Here is a 17693-nt window from a genome sequence, read left to right as displayed (position 1 = left end):
CCGCTCCATAAATCCCGGGCTGCATGAAATGTAATGCTTGTGCACACGCCTGCCACCCCTCCCAGACTCCTCCTAAAATTACGCCTCATTGAATATGCAAATCAATATGAATAACCCCTTATGTTTTGCGTTCTGTAAAAAGACAATGGCAAAAGCACGGGGTAAAAAAAAAAAAGAAGTATTTCAGCGAATACCAAATAGAGGCAAGGAAAAATGTACTATTTATTGGTTTAAGCAGTGATATAAACAACAAAAAGAAGTTGATCAAGTGACAGAATGGCGGAGAAACTTGAAAGATCACGTTCAGAAAGTCGCAAAGTGTCCGAAATAAATAAGAAGTGGTCAGATATCAAAGTCATCGTGAAAAGGTGAGTTGCAGCCCACCGTCTGAGTATCATATGGAAGCATATTAGGGTACAGAGAAAAGAAAAACAAAATAGGCACACAGCTGAAAAAAAAAAGTCCAAATGTCAACTTTAATCATGTAGTTTGTTTTGTCATTAAAGTAGAACTTAATAATCTTCATCTTAAAATCGTTTAATTTACTAGTTTCTCAAATGCCATTGCAACTAAAGTAGCACATTAAATGCTTCGCATTGTATATGTTCTTCTATGTAGTCTATGTGTGTGAATCACTACATGCTTCATAAATGGGCTTTCTCTTCCACCGATAGGACAAAGAATACATTACATTCGTGATATCACAATCTCTGAACAATTTAAATATTAAGATGTATACTTGATATAATGTTCATAATGATAAGAATTAAGCATGTATTAAAACATGGGGACACGGTGGCACAGTATTAACAATGAGGTTGCGCTCTGTACAGAGATTGTTTCTGCCTCCCGCAAGATGCTTGCTGTGCTGTGCGCGACCATGTCCCTCTCAATCATACTAACCCCCCAATTTCTATCCTTCCTTTTCCATCTCCATGTAACCAATCGCCACACGATCAGCTCTGTAATAGATCCCAAGCCATCTGTAAGCTTAGAACGCTGATTCTTCAAACTTTTATGGAACGTTGAAATATCTTCGTAATGCATCTTTAATTATTCCATCCAGAGTTGTGCCAATCCCAGCAAGTATACAGCGCGAGGCAGGCACAATCCCTGAACGGAGTGCCAGCTCGTTGCTGCCTCTGTCCACCGTGTCCTCACATGTTTAATTATTAACAAAAAACATTATTTTAATGAAGTTTAAAACTTATCTGTATAATGTAATAAACATTCTTTACTGCATTTCATCTTAAAAATGATATCAAGAGCTCCAAGAAGAAAGTGCTTGGAAATCTAAATTGACTTAGAAGCTAGTCGTCATCATATGTAAATATGTGCTTTATAAAGTGCCTCAGGTTGTGCAATGTCATAACTGTAGTGAGGTTTAAAGTGAGGTGATTGCACTTACAAGTACAAACAGTTCTACCAGGAACACTTGATGGACTGATTGAGTGCATTTAGAGTCGTTGGGATGAAACTGTTTCTGAAGCACAAGGTCCCTACAGGAAAAACTCTGAAGAGTTTGCCATACTGTATGGGAGAAGTTTAACTATATTGTGCACATGGCTGAGAGAAGCGTGTGCTAGATGCTATATCCCGATAGTCCGATCAGCTGCTGTACAGCTGTGATTCCACACTCAGATACAGTGGGTTAAATACTCTGAGCGGTTCAATGGCAGTGACAATGCTAAAGCAGCTATAGTATATGAAATAGTTTGGCCATTCTGTGCACCATTATATGGTTACGGGTTGATTACAATCAGATGTCTTAAACTAATAAATGATATACGGTTAATTTCAGTGTATTTGATAAAGCAGCATCAGGGATGTGAATCTAAAAAATAAAGGGAAACACACACAAACAATAGCATTGGTTTGACGCTGGGTGCCGCCAGTTTGCAAAACCAGGCGGAGAACTTGCGTACGCATGGGATTGACCTGGCGTGAAAATGTAAGTGGCTTTACACCAAGTTTAGTTTTTATACATCGTGATGTGAGCGTGGAAATGGGCGCATACAACGTTTTTGTGCGTACACAACGTTTATACATGAGACCACTGGAGAAGAAAAATAAGTAAATTATACTTAAGGTGTGAAATGAAAGGACAAAGTTCCTAAAAGTTTAAGCAAAATGCAAACCTCAAAGGTTAGCAAGCATGCTGTAAAGCTCCACTGAAGGCTGTGATCGTAGGTGTTTTTTTTCGCTAGAAGCAAAAAGGAAAGAAAGAGAGAGAGAGAGAGAGAGAGAGAGAGAGAGAGAGAGAGAGAGAGAGAGAGAGAGAGAGGTAGGAGCAGATGTGGTGCCCAATCCTGGATGGCATAAGTTTAATCTTAACGGGTCCCCCCTATTAGCTACTCCATTGAAATATACATTTATTTCTACGGACTTTGAAAGGGGATCCCTTCCCTGCCCTCTGAAATCATTTACATGTGCACCTTTTGACTCTGAACTGGGATGTCCCACCCCAAAAACACCAGAATTTTTTACATATACATTCACATCTGCAGACTTTAAACATGGACCATATACAACTGACAAAAAACATGAAAGTACTTGAATGAACAACTTAAACAAATGAAAATCAGATACATCTAATCATGTTAATAAAATATACACAAATTTCACATTACTCCTACTGATTACCCATTTCATTTTAAAAGAATACACTTTCCTGTAAAATTGAGTCTTACAATGACCACCAACAAAAACTAAGTCACTAGGAAAAGCAGGAATGTTTTACTCGTATCCAATTGTATATTACAAGAGTAAACAGCTCCAGTGACCTAATATTATGATTTTTACTTATCATTTGACTGACATCTTTATCCAAGGTGACTTGCAACATCTGAGACACATTGAGATGAATCGGTAACAATTCATTTGAGATGAATTGGTTACATTTTTTTTTCCCTCAATTAAAGCACAAGCAGATAAAGTGACATGCTCACAGTCAGACAGTGTCACTGGCAACATCTGAACACTAGGTCCAAAGTCTTAACCACTATACCAAACTGCCTGCTAATAACAAGTCCTGGATGTGAAAAGAAAAAAACTAAAATATTATATACAGAAAAATACTTAGTTACATGATATTTCTAATACAGTTGGATCAACTGGCAGCACTACAACTGAGTAAATATAAGAAAAATATATAAGCCAATTATTGTGACTGAAGCAATCACTTCACTTTAGTTAACTTGGTTGTTAAAACTCCCAACCCTTTAATGGCTTCTGTTTATCTTAAAAGGCTGCATTAACTCTAGTTCACTGCTCGTTTTTTTAACTAGCTGCCGATAAACTATTTGATGCAAATAACAAAGGAACCATCACTTTATCATTTAACTTAGTAATTCACAGCTTCAGTTCTGTGGCCCACTGTGGCTTCCAGTTTCAGTGACAAATAACATCTGCTTTTAATTGGACTCCTGCTAAAATTAAGTGAATTATTCCCATGCTTTTTTTGTTTTGGGGTCAATTTTTTAATTAAAAAATTGGGTTTCTTACACATTTTTGGAATGTAGTAAGGATTTATAAATGTTACTTGTACATGAATTTAGTACTTTTAACCCTAGTTTGAAGCCACTACAATTTTCATTCCTGTCGTCTTGGTGTTCACCTATTTAGGCTATTATTAATTAATGAGCATACTAGCTGTAAATAGCTCCCACTTTTGTCTACTCAGATTGTCAGTGATTGTCAAACTAAAGTGGGCTATGTATTTAACTATGATAAAATTATAAAGATTACCTAATTTCCTATAAATGAGACACATGCACTACAGCGCTTTCCTAAATGCTGTATAAGTGAAAAAAGACCAACAAGTTAAACAATTAAATCAGCTAGAGTTAAAATAAGTTCTGCATGTTTTGATGTTATTTCTTCACAATCATGGGGTGTCTAGCATTTTAAAATGGAAGTGGTGGGTTTGAAAACAAAAACCCTGGGGTAAAGAGTTTACTAGTTTTCAAAAATGTGCCAATAAGCTTGTTTTACATGAAACATACTATAGTTCAAGTGATTTTTACACTTGAACATTAGATGAACTACTGAAGACATCCAAACTTAATTTTACTTGCAATTCTCTCTCTCTCTCATAAATCTCTCCTAAAACTGGATAGTAAAGAAGGGTAGACTACTGATATGTTTTCAATAACAAATATGTATTTAAATAAATCCACCATAAAGTATAGAAGTAAACAGGATGTGGACAATCTATTGTTGGTCCAAAAAAAAAAAAAAAAAAGACAGTCAATTCCCCTCTAAAAATATTTGCTAAGGAAAATTACTTCATTACTTTTCAAATCATAATTTTCTAATCAATCATTAACTCTATAACAAGAACATAACTATATAATTAAGGTGAGGAATGAATCACTATAAAAATAACAATTTACTCTCAAGAGTCAACCACAATAGAGATGCCATATTATATCAACTGTCAGTCACTTTTTTATATTCATAAAATGTTTCAGATGACCAGACAGAGTCACTGTCTTCAGACAAACATGTGAATATCATGGAAGAGCAGTCTTAAAACACCTAAAATACTGATAACCTTAGTGTAACATTATTTTTTCACTTCCTTTTCTCTAATACCAGATCAACTACATCTTTTTCTCCAAATAAAGAAATAAACCAGCAAATATATGGCATATCATACATTTCCTTTTCTCTAATACCAGGTCAACTACATCTTTTTCTCCAAATAAAGAAATAAACCATCAAATATATGGCATATCATACATTGCAAAATAAATCATTAAAGCCATTAAGCTTATATATGAATGTCATTACACATATGGGAAATTTATTAATTATATACACACACAAAAACACATAAAAATAGATGCATAAATGCATATATACACACAAGGACAAAGAAACTTAAAATGTAGACTTCAATTAATGTTTTCCTGTAACCAACTATAAAGTCAGTTAAATAAAAAAATCTCAAAGCTACTTCTTTCCCCATCCTCAGTCATTATTTGGAGCACAACCACCACAGAGATCACATTTCTAGTGTTTTACCATTATTTCCTTGAGTTCCAAACGTTATGCATTTTTACTTCAAAAGGTCAGAAATATACAGACCATCTGAGCTCTCTAAAAAAGATTATGTTGCCTCTGAATACTAAACTCAGCATATGTCTCCACAGGGAAAGGAATTTTACTTTGATGTGAAAGATTAATTACAAAATCAATTGCACACAGGGGTAAAATTCTAGGACCTTCTAGAAACAATCTGTGCCAAAGGTCAAATCATTGGTTTGAACTGTTACAGCAAACGTCTCAAGTATGGCATTTAGTTTTTGAATTCTTGCTCTGACAGGTCAACTTGAAAACAAAATTAAAAAGCATTATTTCTTGAAAATATTACATTTTTAAGTTTATAATTTTGTGCTGCAAATGTTTTTTTCAATTGAAGAGTTAACAGTTAATTTGATAGACTGTTAACCATTAGCCTGCTGTACTAAAACCACTGAGAAATTATCAGCTTCAGTACTCTGAAAGTGGAACTTAAGCTCTAAATATAGCCTGCAATACTTCAATATATACAGTATATGTTGTATATACACACACAAAGTAAATCTAAGCATAAACAAACACACATCCTATTTCAAGTTTCAAACTGGTATGAATGTGAAAGTGAGGAGTGGTTTATGTGACGGACAGGTGCCTTGCATGGAGCTGGTTCCAAAAATCCAAAAAAATCATACCCTTCTCCATTTTACACGTTACTGCACACAGATTGCTACATCATAAGATTATGATTTTTTAATATGTTTTATATTTTTCCCTTTCTCTTACTTTTGTAATTGTATATTTTTTCACATTACTATGTATCATCTTAATCTTGATAAATAATTGATCACTAACATATGAACCCTATTCATCCAGTCTCTCTGATGTTCAATTAATGGGTCAAAGGGAGCTGGTGCTACAAGCACTAGGAGTAAGGCCTGAACCAAACCATGATATACTGTAGTACAAACTGAACACTGAGCATGCACATGAATTCATGACTGCTTCAGAGTCAATAAAATAATAAAAATTATTTTATTTGCATATAATATACCATGATACCTAGACAAAATCAAAATACACAGGAACAACATGCAAACTATACACAGGCAGTAATCAGACCAGGCATCATGCCTGGAGAAAAAACATTAACACTACCTTTTGCAACATTGTGCTTCCTGGATTAAGTGACCACAAGTAAGTTTCCTCAGCAAAACAATTTTCATGTTTGGGCTATTAAAACGATCATTTAATAACACTACAAGCAAATTTAAGCGCAGACCATTGTTAATTAAAATTATAATTTGGCTTTATATTTGCATTTTTCATTGTCCATGTGAACTTTCAAGTAAAACATTTGAAAACTGATCAAAAAGACTGTATCACCCACAGCTTTGTTACTTTGTGACATGCAGTTTTGTTGAAACAAATGCTGTTCAGTGCCATGCAATGGTGAGTTATACTGGCGAGTGGAGAAATATGCATGAAGTGAAGTTTATTAATCCATCCACTTTTAAATCTGTTTATCTTTAGAAGTGTTGTGGGGACGGTCAAGGTTATCATAGCAAGCACTGGGCAAAAAGCAGAAACAATCAATGGACAAAGCACCAGTTCATTGCAGGGTGAACACACACACACACTATAGGGCCAATTTAGCAATGCCAATTTACCTAACTTACATATCTAAGGGCTGTGAGCAACATCATAAATGACAGTACTGAAGTGTTAACTTAGACTTTTTGTCATTGGCAGATATTGTTGTATAATACACAAAAAGAAAAAAAAGACTGCACAAAGAATAAGCATTAGAGAACAGCAAGCACCATGTGTCCAATTGTGCAACATAGCATTGAGCATTCTTTTTGCTGAAACTGCACCTCAAACTTTCAGGAAGCATGTTTACTAAAATAGATCAAATCAAAAAATCAACCAGCTTTGAGATTAAATTAGCCAAACACACCTAAATGGACACCCATTGAAAACCATCTAAGAATAAAGCCCATAATCTTAGCCAATTTTTCTTATTGGTACTTAAGGTGCAGAGGATGTAAATACACACTTGTGCAACAAGTGATCTTGAGAGAATGTACTCAGTACAGATTACAACACCTATGACATTTTTCCTTAAACTACACAGGGTAAACACTTACAGTATTAAGGTTCTTTGCACTCAACCAGCTTTGTTGTTTTTTTATTATCTAAACATTTACATTAATATTAACCTATACAAAAAATTTAGCAACTAATTTATAATTGGAATGTATAAAACTGTAAAGAACATGTTCTTAAGTTGTATTTAGGCATGTTGAGTGATCATTCCTTATTTTTTGTTAAGGGTTTGTGTTATTTTGTTAATTAGTTTTGGCTCAATTCAAAAATTAGTCTAAAAGTTGAAACAAATTATGATTTTTGTGAGAATTAATAGCCAATCCAAATTCATAACTGACTCTTTGCACAGCTTTCAGTAAATGTCAGTGTATCTGGAAATACTACTTCTGTTGTAAATTTAGAAAGTATGGTTGTTTTTCAGACCCCATTTTTTTAAAAACTGTAATTTTATTACCTGCCTTTCTTACACAAATACAGTAGATCTACTTCATAAGCTACACTGTCCTTAGACTGACATATAACTGCTAAATTGATAATAAAAGCAGAACCTTTACTGTCTGTCCAACAGCTGAGTTTTTTCTATGGTTTGGACCTTGTTGATCTTGTGAGGAAATAAAATAAAAAATATAAATGCATAAATAAAAAGTAAGTATTTTTCTCCTTCCGAACCCAAAACAGATCAGTCCATTTCAGATTTATATATATACACACACACACACACATATACATATATATATATATATATATATACACACACACATATATACAGTATATATATATATATATATATATATATATATATATATATATATATATATACACACACAAACACATTATATATATATATATATATATATATATATATATATATATATATATATATATATATATATAAAAAACACACACACACCATAAGTGCAATTATGCAAAGTATTTATACACTGCATTTCTAATTATAAACAGCAGACTGTGGGAGGGGGATCTTATTTTTCTTATTTACAACATAAAATAATTTTTTGAACATCACTTTCACAAACAACTAAATAAAATAATAAAGCATTGTAATAAATGTTTTACTATTGCTTTGACAGCTATAAAAGAAATATATGATTACATTTAAAAAGATGTATTAAGACTGCTCATGCAAATAGCAAATATCTATACACCTACTGCATTCTTCTCATCTTCATTCTCCACTCAGATAATCGAAAATGACTAAAATCTGTATCAACCATTTAGAAATGCCTTTTCTATTGCATTCACAAGTTCTAATTATAACCACAGAGCTAAAATGAAGGCTTGAAGAAAAACACAGATACTCCCCCCTTTGATTTGACACATTCTCAAAACAGTATTCTAATTTAGTGTTTGTTTGTTTTTTTAATAAGGTAAATTTCATCATTCAAGATGCAAAAAAGTGATATGTTAAAGGTACACAACACAACTTTAATTTAAAACCTAGGAAACAGAATCAGCAGGCAGCAAAAAGGGAAAAAAAGACCAAAGGCTTACCAGGCAAAAGAACAGAATCTCAGTCTAGCAGTCGTTTAGAAGCAATGGATGTGAGCATCGCTTCAAAGCTACCAGTTACCAGATAAATCACATGTCTCTATATATAATGATGACAAAAGGGCACGCTGTGATCTCTTCCTCCTTGGCTCAATGACAGATTCGTAGAGCCGAAGAGCTCTGCTGCAAGCTCAAACAGTAGGTGTTTGCTTTGAGCATGCTCAGTATCCAAACACAAAAAATAGAGAGAGAGAGAGAGAGAGAGACCAACAGCTTTATGCCTGCAGATAATGGCCTACTTCATGTAGTTTAAGAGGTGAAAAAATCCAATATAAAATCATTAAAATGTGAACACATTCAAAATAAGTTTTGCTGATATTCATTGACACTGTCTGTGACTTCTATGGGATATCTGGTTATCTGTTGAACTGGAGTATATTTAATTAGTTGACCTGCTTATTTTTTCATTTACTTACAAGCATAACACCCTAAGGCAGGAGCATTAGGATTTACTGTTCATACCACTGTGTGGAGAAAATGGCTGCCAAAAGGAAAGGACAAAACCTCAGGAAAGAAAATCTAGGTCACAAATATGAAGTTAAAAAACAATGAATGACACTATATAGATTTCCCATAACAACACTGCTTTCACTAGATGCATAACTAACAATCAACCTTCTAAATCATTCTTACCCAAAATATATCATTGAAGGGTACTGCAATTATCTAAATTTTGTTTATTTGTACACAATGTTTCAATTTATCATTCCTTCACATACAGTTTTCAAACAAGATGATGCAATATTTCAAATTATTTCCATAGCCTAGCATGTCATTCCTCTGAAACATGGGAGCACTATATCCAAAGGTTTTTAAAGCATAAAAGGAGAAAAGTGATTCAAAATTAACAGGCATATACAAGACAATTGGTAAGACTAATTCTACTAGACACTTGCAGGTGGGTATATAACACATGAGCACACCGACTTTCAAAAATGTAGTGAAAGCGGTAAAACCACTAACGAACAAAATCTGTCTCAATCATCAGTAATACTTCTGTTTGGGGAAAAAAAACAGAAATATGACAGCCACAATGAAAAATCAAAGTGTAAGACTAATAAAATAAAGGAGTTCAGCATTTTAGATCAGGCATGTCAAACACACGGCCCCTGGGCTGAATGCGGCCCGCATGACAGATCCTAGTTAGCACTAAACTTGTACAAAACGATTATTATCGTTTGTGATTGAATCATTCTGCATCTTTGGCGTTACTTATTGACTTTTCTTACTTCTGCCTTCTGACAAAAGCGCGTTTTCCCATGGCATTATGGTACCGGAAACGTAATCTTCTAGTATAGCCACGAGACTTGTCCAAAGTTAATGAGCCACGACGTCGCAACTGAAGTGCTAGGCTGCAGCAGGGGCGGCCTTAGGCATGTGCAAACTGTGCACCTGCACAGGGCTGCCACGCCAATATATACTAGATAGATAGATAGATAGATAGATAGATAGATAGATAGATAGATAGATAGATAGATAGATAGATAGATAGATAGATAGATGGATGTTAGGGCCTTTTTGTAACTACTAAATGGCCCATTTGTAACCTACAGGGAACATTTGTAACTCTAGTAGGGACATTTTGTAACTTTAAGGCACATTTGTACCACAGTACAGGGAACATTTGTAACTTGTAGGGCCTTTTTGTAACACAAGTCAGGCTTTTAAGTAACATGCCAAAAAAGGGTAATTTTGTAACACAACTGGCACTTTTGTCACACAAAAAGGTGATTGTTTTTAAAATATTTTTCTGTTTATATTTGTTTTGACCATTAATCTTAACCTTAGTAGGTTCCTGGTTTTAGCACATTGTTTGTTGAAAGGCTATAGCACCATAATACTTCATGCTGGATACACTACCGTTTTAATAAACAGATAGATGTGAATTTTTTAAACTATACAGACATATTTAAATTTTATACTGAATCATTAATGTCACTCCTGCATCCTCTCCTTCTTTCCTTTTCTCTTCACTGCCAAGATAAGATGAGGTGGACTGTTAGGCCGAGCTCTAATCCTGATGGATTGTTGTTCAGGTCTTGATGTCTGATACATGAGCTGAGATCTGAGGCTTTCAAATTTTAAAAGTCAGTGTGTTTTGCTGGTAAATTCTATGTTGTATCTGTGCATTTTTGTGATCGAAGGGCACACCTGCAAACATCCTGAAGTCTCACAAAGACAGGGCTGATTTGACAGAATTGGTGTATTTCTGCTTTTTAAAAATGTTGTTGCTTAAGTAATTTCAATTTGTTCTAAAGGTAAATTTTGCTTCCCCTCTGAGGCTTGCGGGAAGATACAATTTCAGGAAAGAGAAATTTGTCAGGAGGATTAGGTCACTACAAAAACATTAATAATGATTAACAATATTGTAGTTTTATGTGAAAAGTAGGAAATCAAAGGCCTAGTAACTTAATGTGAGTTTTATAAAAAGTAAAAATTAATATAAGGAATCCTAGCAATAACGATTGATTGCTAACAAGGTATGAAGGTTTTCTTATTAACGAACAGTAAAGTGTCAGTGGCCTAACACAATTCTGATTTGTGTCTCGAGTTGTTTCTGCTCCTCTCTAAGGCCCCACCACACGACCAGTGTGACTGCTTTATGTATGTAGCACGCCACTGGGACTAAGACTAAATAGTTTTAAATGCAAAAAAGTGAATAAGAGAGAAAATATAATACAAAAACACAATTCAGGAAAAAATATTTTTATTGAACAGAATATTACAACTATAAATATCAGTGTAGTTTTTTTATTAAACAAAACAGTATTTCATTCAAAATGCAACAATGAATCAGTGAAATAAACATTTTCAAAATAACAGTAACAAACTCTGACCAAATGTTAAATCCATACATTCAGTTGACAGCTTGTGATTCTGAAGTACTCCACGTTTGTGTTTCTGCCTTCATATTTTATTCTTGTCAGACTGAGTGATCTGAAACTTCTCTGCCATCTCCCCTCCTTCAGGGCAGCTGCCTAAAGCTTTCTTCACCATCTCTTGTACTATTGGGCCCGATGCCATGATGTGGTGGCACTTCTCCATTATCACACTGCCCTTTATGGTGTTGTTTCTGGGGGTGCTGCTTTTCTGATGTAGAAGGGGGGTCTCTAACTGTCCTCCACACTCTTTCTTTGAGGGATTTCTCTCTCGTACAGAAGATGATTCTCTTGACATGGAGAGCTAGATGTTTGCTCACAGGAGATCTCTTTCCTCAGCTGATCACAGATTTTTCTCTCCAGTCTGTGTTACTGTTTGGTTTTGACCCAAGAAGTTCTCCTCCATAGTTTACTTTCTAGAAGCCAAAAGAAAAAACAATTTCAAATTATTGTTTAAAATATTGATTGCTGTTAATACAATAACACAGGCCTAATGCCACAAAATTAATTTATATATGGTTTTATAATATATTAGAGGCAATTGTTACATTCCTTAAATATTATATCTTTATTTGTGTGCACTCAAAGGCGATTCCCTAATTTGTGTTTTATTCTTTGCTATTGACATCACACCCATACTGAGTTGATTCTACTAACCTGTGCAAATTGTGGTTCCCAAAACTCCAAAGCTGTGTCTCCCACAAGAATACAGTATCTGAAAACATCAATTAGATATATTGTTAATTTTCTGTTCTTTCCATTTCCTGACAAATTAAAGAATATGTGAAATTTAAATTATTTTATTTGTTCATCCACTCATTTACAGAACCTGCTTATCCAAGTTTACAATCACAGTCATTTTGACTTGTACAATGTAACATCTAAACATTTTTCTTAATGCATTGTAAAAAATGTGATTTGGTTTAAAGATCGATTTCTCTCTTCCGTTAAAAAGTGTACAGAATGAGCCCATCTTGGCCCTGCTCTTCTACAAGGCCAGCATGCTCTCTAATCAGAGGATCATCGTTACATTGTCTGACCTCTGAATTTCATGATTTTACAGTCGTATGTTGTTAGTTCGGAATGAACTGTCATCTTTAAAGTTTGTATTCTAATACGTTAACTCATTAACATACTTATGTTGTTTGTACTCACTACATTTTCAGTAGTTGTTTTGTATTGAAAGGCTTCAGGTCTAACTAAGACTATGTATTCTTGTGGGTTACTTCATTGATTGTTTATCTGAATTTGACAGACCCCATTGCTGTATACAGTAACTCTCACAAAGCAATCATATCATCCATCCATTTAACCATCCACTTTCTAAATCAGGACAAGGTTGCAGGTAGCAGGAGCCTATCTGAGCAAGCAAGGACTAGAGGCAGGAACAGCATCTATTCAGTTCACACACACACATACACACCAGGGCCAGTCTAGTATTGGCAAATACACCTAACCTGCATGTCTTTGGATTGTGGGGGAGAAGCACCTGGGGAAACACAGGGAGAACATGCAGCCTCCACGCAGGGAGGACCTGTGATGAGAATTCTGGTCTCTGCATTGCCACTGTGGCACCGAGCTGAACAATCATGCCATCCAGAAGGGTTAAAGAAAATGCACAAAATATGTTAGCGTGGAAAAGCATGAATTACAATTAAGTAGAATCCTCAAATTAAATGCATATTTTGTTTAACTATAGAAAGAAAAAGAAAAAAAAACTTTTGTTTCTATGCTCAAGATTTATATCAGAAGCTTTTTCATATTTAACTGAATTATTTAAATATTTTCATATGCCTTTTCTGTAAGGCTTTATTACCTGCAATTCCACAGAACCACTAAGCTATTTAATTAGAGAATTCATTTTTCTATAATGAATATCATCAGATGGCAGAGTGACTCAGTGGTGCTGCTCCTGCCTCATAACAAGGAGACCAAGGTTTATGTCCCAAGTGCCCTGCACAGAGTTTGCATGTTCTCTCCATGTTCATGTGGATTTACTCCCACAGTCTAAACACATGCAGGTTAGGTGGGTGGGTAACACTAAACTGGCCCTGATGTGTGTGTGTGTGTGTGTGTGTGTGTGTGTGTGTGTGTGTGTGTGTGTGTGTGAGGAAGAGAGAGTGTACCTGTGTGTGTTCATTCACCCTGTGAAGGACTGGCATAGGCTTCAGCTGTCCCCTGTCCTATATAAGTCGGTTAGGAAGGTGGCTGGATGGAAAAATTGATTAGTATTGGATTTTGTTATAGCTTTACTGTATGCTTGAAATGCATATATTTCTGCATTTTTAAACAGTGCACTGTTATTAATGAGACCATAGGAAGCAGGTTAAGTAAAAGAATGAAAGGACAATTAATTGATTAATTAGTTCACATCACAATGTATCTTAATTATATAATACATTACTTGCACAAGTTAAATATGTACCAAAAAAAAAACCACTTAAGCAATGTACAGAAAGCACAAAACGTGAATAATCTTACCTTATATATGATGTCAAAGATCAGTGGAGCTTCCAAGTTTTCGCAGGTCTTCATCCAGTGTGCTTGAAAACTCGCAGCAGCGGTCATTTCATTCACTTCCGGATAGCAAGATTAACACGCCCATCTCTATTTAATAAGATGCTAACGGAAAAAATCACGTTTGTTTTATATATATATATATATATATATATATATATATAATGAATATTATTTATAGGTGAAAAAGCTCCATTTCTCGATGTCCAAGCAAGGCTCTTCATACCTGAAATCCATTTCTCTGCATATCAAAACTATTAGTTTATATTTCATATAGTGACTTATATTTATTATTGAAATAAAATAAAAAAAATATTCGTGCACGACCATTATGTAAAAACAAATTGCTTCTGTAAAACAAAGCAGTAAAAATAACAGACATTTAAAATCAACAGGCAAAAATATCCACTCATTACACATATCACGTAATATTCTAAAACGGATTAAATATTTAAATCATGTACAGTATAGTACAACGGTAACGGAAAAAATTGAACCATCTAGCGGGTGCTACACCGGGCGCTGAGCGCTTTATAAACACGTCCCAACATGTATTATCTCTTGCGAGTTTTTGATGAAGTGCCGCTAGAAAAAAAAATAGAACCATCTAGGGGGCGCTCCACCGGGAAATGAGCGCTCATAAAGCCGTCTCAACATGCATTATCACTTGCGAGTTTTTGCTGAAGTGCCGCTACTTGAATGAATTGTTTTCTGCTCACCACGGACCATCAAAACGATCAGGACGTTCAGAGACATTTATGTACTTATACATAAACGACAACCAGCTGTTAAAAACTGATCAGTTATTCCAAAATATGCTTAATTAAGAATAGAAGACACAAATGCTCCCGAAAGTATTTTTTTGCTTTCTGAGCAGATAAAAGAAGATAATTACGATTTAAAAAGGAAAGATGGTACATCAAAACACCCTTTTTCAAATACTAAAGGTTATTAAGCGTCACCATTAATTCAATCGCGATTTATTATAGATTTAAATGTGGACCATTAGTAACTGGAGCAGTTAAAATTAAAAAATATTAATAACTTTAAAAATATAAAACCAAATTACACAATACTTTGCACATGTTTTGATACATGCATTTAACACATTTTTTGAAAAAATCAGCGCGATCGGTCATGTGGATCAAGAGTAAAATCAAATCTAAATTCAAACACCTTTTTCACTTCAAGCTGGGTGACAGGTCGACCTGATGGCTTATGCTGTTCAGGGCATTTTTTGGACGATCATGATCGGCAATTTGGGAGGTTGTTACAGACTTAGATAATGATGTGTCATTAATAAAACGTGTGTCTTCCGCGAGATAACTGAAACTTTTTTACTTTTATCTTTTTTTCTGACAGAATCAACGGGTAGGGCTACTTTGTACCAGGAGCGACAAAAACATGCAGTTTAAAAAAAAACAAACAAACTGTTCAAGAAAAAAATATGGGAAGATTGAAAAGCAGAGATGAATTAATACAAATGGCACAAAATCCATCATAAAACATCATTTTTGTTTTTTTAGGAGCCCAAAAGAGAGATCGGTTCAAATGTTCCTGACGAAGCATCGATAGATAGATAGATAGATAGATAGATAGATAGATAGATAGATAGATAGATAGATAGATAGATAGATAGATAGATAGATAGATAGATAGATAGATAGATAGATACTTTATCTATTTTATGAATATAAAACAGAAAGAGAAAATAACGACGCAGCTGACGGCAATATGGCCAAAAAACATTGTGTTTCTTGTTAATTAGTACGCTGTATTTACTAATGTCACTCGAGTCGGAGCAGTAAGCTATATGTAGTATTATAACTATTTGCCATAATGAGAATATCATGGGCCGCCACTTAATTTTCAAGTTACGGACACGCGCATATAGAAGCGTGCCATGAGCATGAGGCGGCTATGCAGTGTCAGCAACGGATGTGGCCATCCACCGTGCATAAGATACCATACTGACATTGGCGGGCGAAGGGGCCACCGATTCTTTCTCTGACCATCACAAGTAGTAATAGCTCACATATTTTCACGTGTTTTTTCTCTAGTTTTATGTAATTTTGTGCTAGTATTGTAACGAACAGTTAGTGCAGACTACAGCTGAAGATCTGAAGTGGACGCGAGAAGTTGGTGAGTTGTTTATTAACAAATTTTTGTGATTTTGAGTTTGTAAAATTAGTGTAGGTCCGGGGGCTTTTTGCATATCGGCTTATTTTACAATATAAACTTTGAAGTAAACTTAGTAAAGTAAAATTAGATTTTTGGAGGATTTGTTTTCCAAGTTGAATTACTGAGCAATGAATTCGGTGAGCGTTTTCATAATTTCAGTTCACACAAACAGGACTTTGCGCTGTTTACGTCACCATACTCTTACAACATTGAGAATGTGCCTGAGAATATCCAAATGGAATTGATTGAACTTCAGTCAGATTCTATTCTGAAGGCAAAATACAAAGAAGTTGGTGTGCCAGGCTTGTATGCTTACCTGCCACCCTCGTATGTGCAGATCCGTAAGTTGGCATCGAGAGTACTGTCTATGTTCGGAAGCACTTACCTTTATGAGCAATTGTTTTCGTTAATGAAAGCTACCAAAACCCCACATCGCTCAAGACTTACCGTCGAGCACCTTTCATCCCCCATAAAAGTTGCAGCTGCACAAGATTTCAAGCCTGATATTGATGAACTGGTTACTAACAAGAGATGCCAAATGTTAGGACAAAAGAAATAGATCTCACACTGTAAGAATCCTATATAAGCAATGAATATAATAAATATAAGGACCTAACTAAGAGGCTAAGACTGAAATTGTATGCTGTTGTACAGAGATTGTATAGAAATAAATTGCTTTTCTTTAAATTTTAAGTGTTACATTTTTTAAAGTTTTCAGTATGTTACAGTGCGGCCCGCTGACGCACGTATGGCAGTCGAAGCGGCCCACCAATGGTTGTGAGTTTGACATGCCTGTTTTAGATAACTAAGCATTTTTTCTAGTGAAATGTCTGGCATGATATACTGTGCCAACGAGAGGATTCTTCTCAGATGAAGCATCACCTAAGATGCACACTTTCATTTCATCTCATATACAGGCCTCCCTGAGAAGTAATATCACATCTACTGTATAAGTTTTAGAAGTGACATCTGAACATCTTATGTGAACACACTGTCACTTTTGAGCTTGGACGTTCAATGAACTAACTTCAATTACCACTTTAAAAAAAGTTCTTCTACATGTGGAAGAACTTTCCGGCTTACTTGCAGTGGCGTTCAGTGCCTTAAGTGGGTTGATACTCACTCCATACTGTTTACTTCCCTGTGCTGCCCCTGGGAGTATCGTTAGTTAGTGTTTGCAAACCGGCAGTTTTCACAATGCATTGTCCACTTTCAACCTGTATTAGAAAAATGCTTTTCCACTTCCAAGACAGCATCCACAAATTACAACCCCGCTTCCTACCCCCATGCAACTCACTCTTGAAAATATTTTCTGTATATCATTGCACTTCCAAACAGATTCACACATAGCCATACACTAACTGTCACAGGCAAGTCTGAAGTGGTCTTTCATTAAAAAGTAATGTTTAGGATGTG

At 35.0% G+C, this 17693-nt stretch overlaps 1 protein-coding gene across 11 annotated transcripts in view; it reads right to left on the bottom strand.

The window, feature by feature from the left end:
* Nucleotides 1-17693, bottom strand: part of plekha5 (pleckstrin homology domain containing, family A member 5) — a 493187-nt gene that overhangs the window by 280322 nt on the left and 195172 nt on the right. The window contains exon 1 of one of the 11 annotated variants that reach the window (XM_051935423.1): nucleotides 8644-8773. The exons of the other annotated variants lie outside the window; for them this stretch is intronic. The gene's annotated coding sequence lies outside the window, so the exon portion shown is untranslated. Of the gene's footprint in view, nucleotides 1-8643; nucleotides 8774-17693 lie in introns of those variants that run through there. 11 annotated transcript variants of the gene reach the window in all.

The sequence above is a fragment of the Erpetoichthys calabaricus genome, chromosome 1, assembly GCF_900747795.2.
Source record: "Erpetoichthys calabaricus chromosome 1, fErpCal1.3, whole genome shotgun sequence".
In the NCBI taxonomy this organism is placed as follows: Eukaryota; Metazoa; Chordata; class Cladistia; order Polypteriformes; family Polypteridae; genus Erpetoichthys; species Erpetoichthys calabaricus.
The sequence above is the reverse complement of the archived record's forward strand: the minus strand, read 5'-3'. Positions and strand labels throughout refer to the sequence as shown.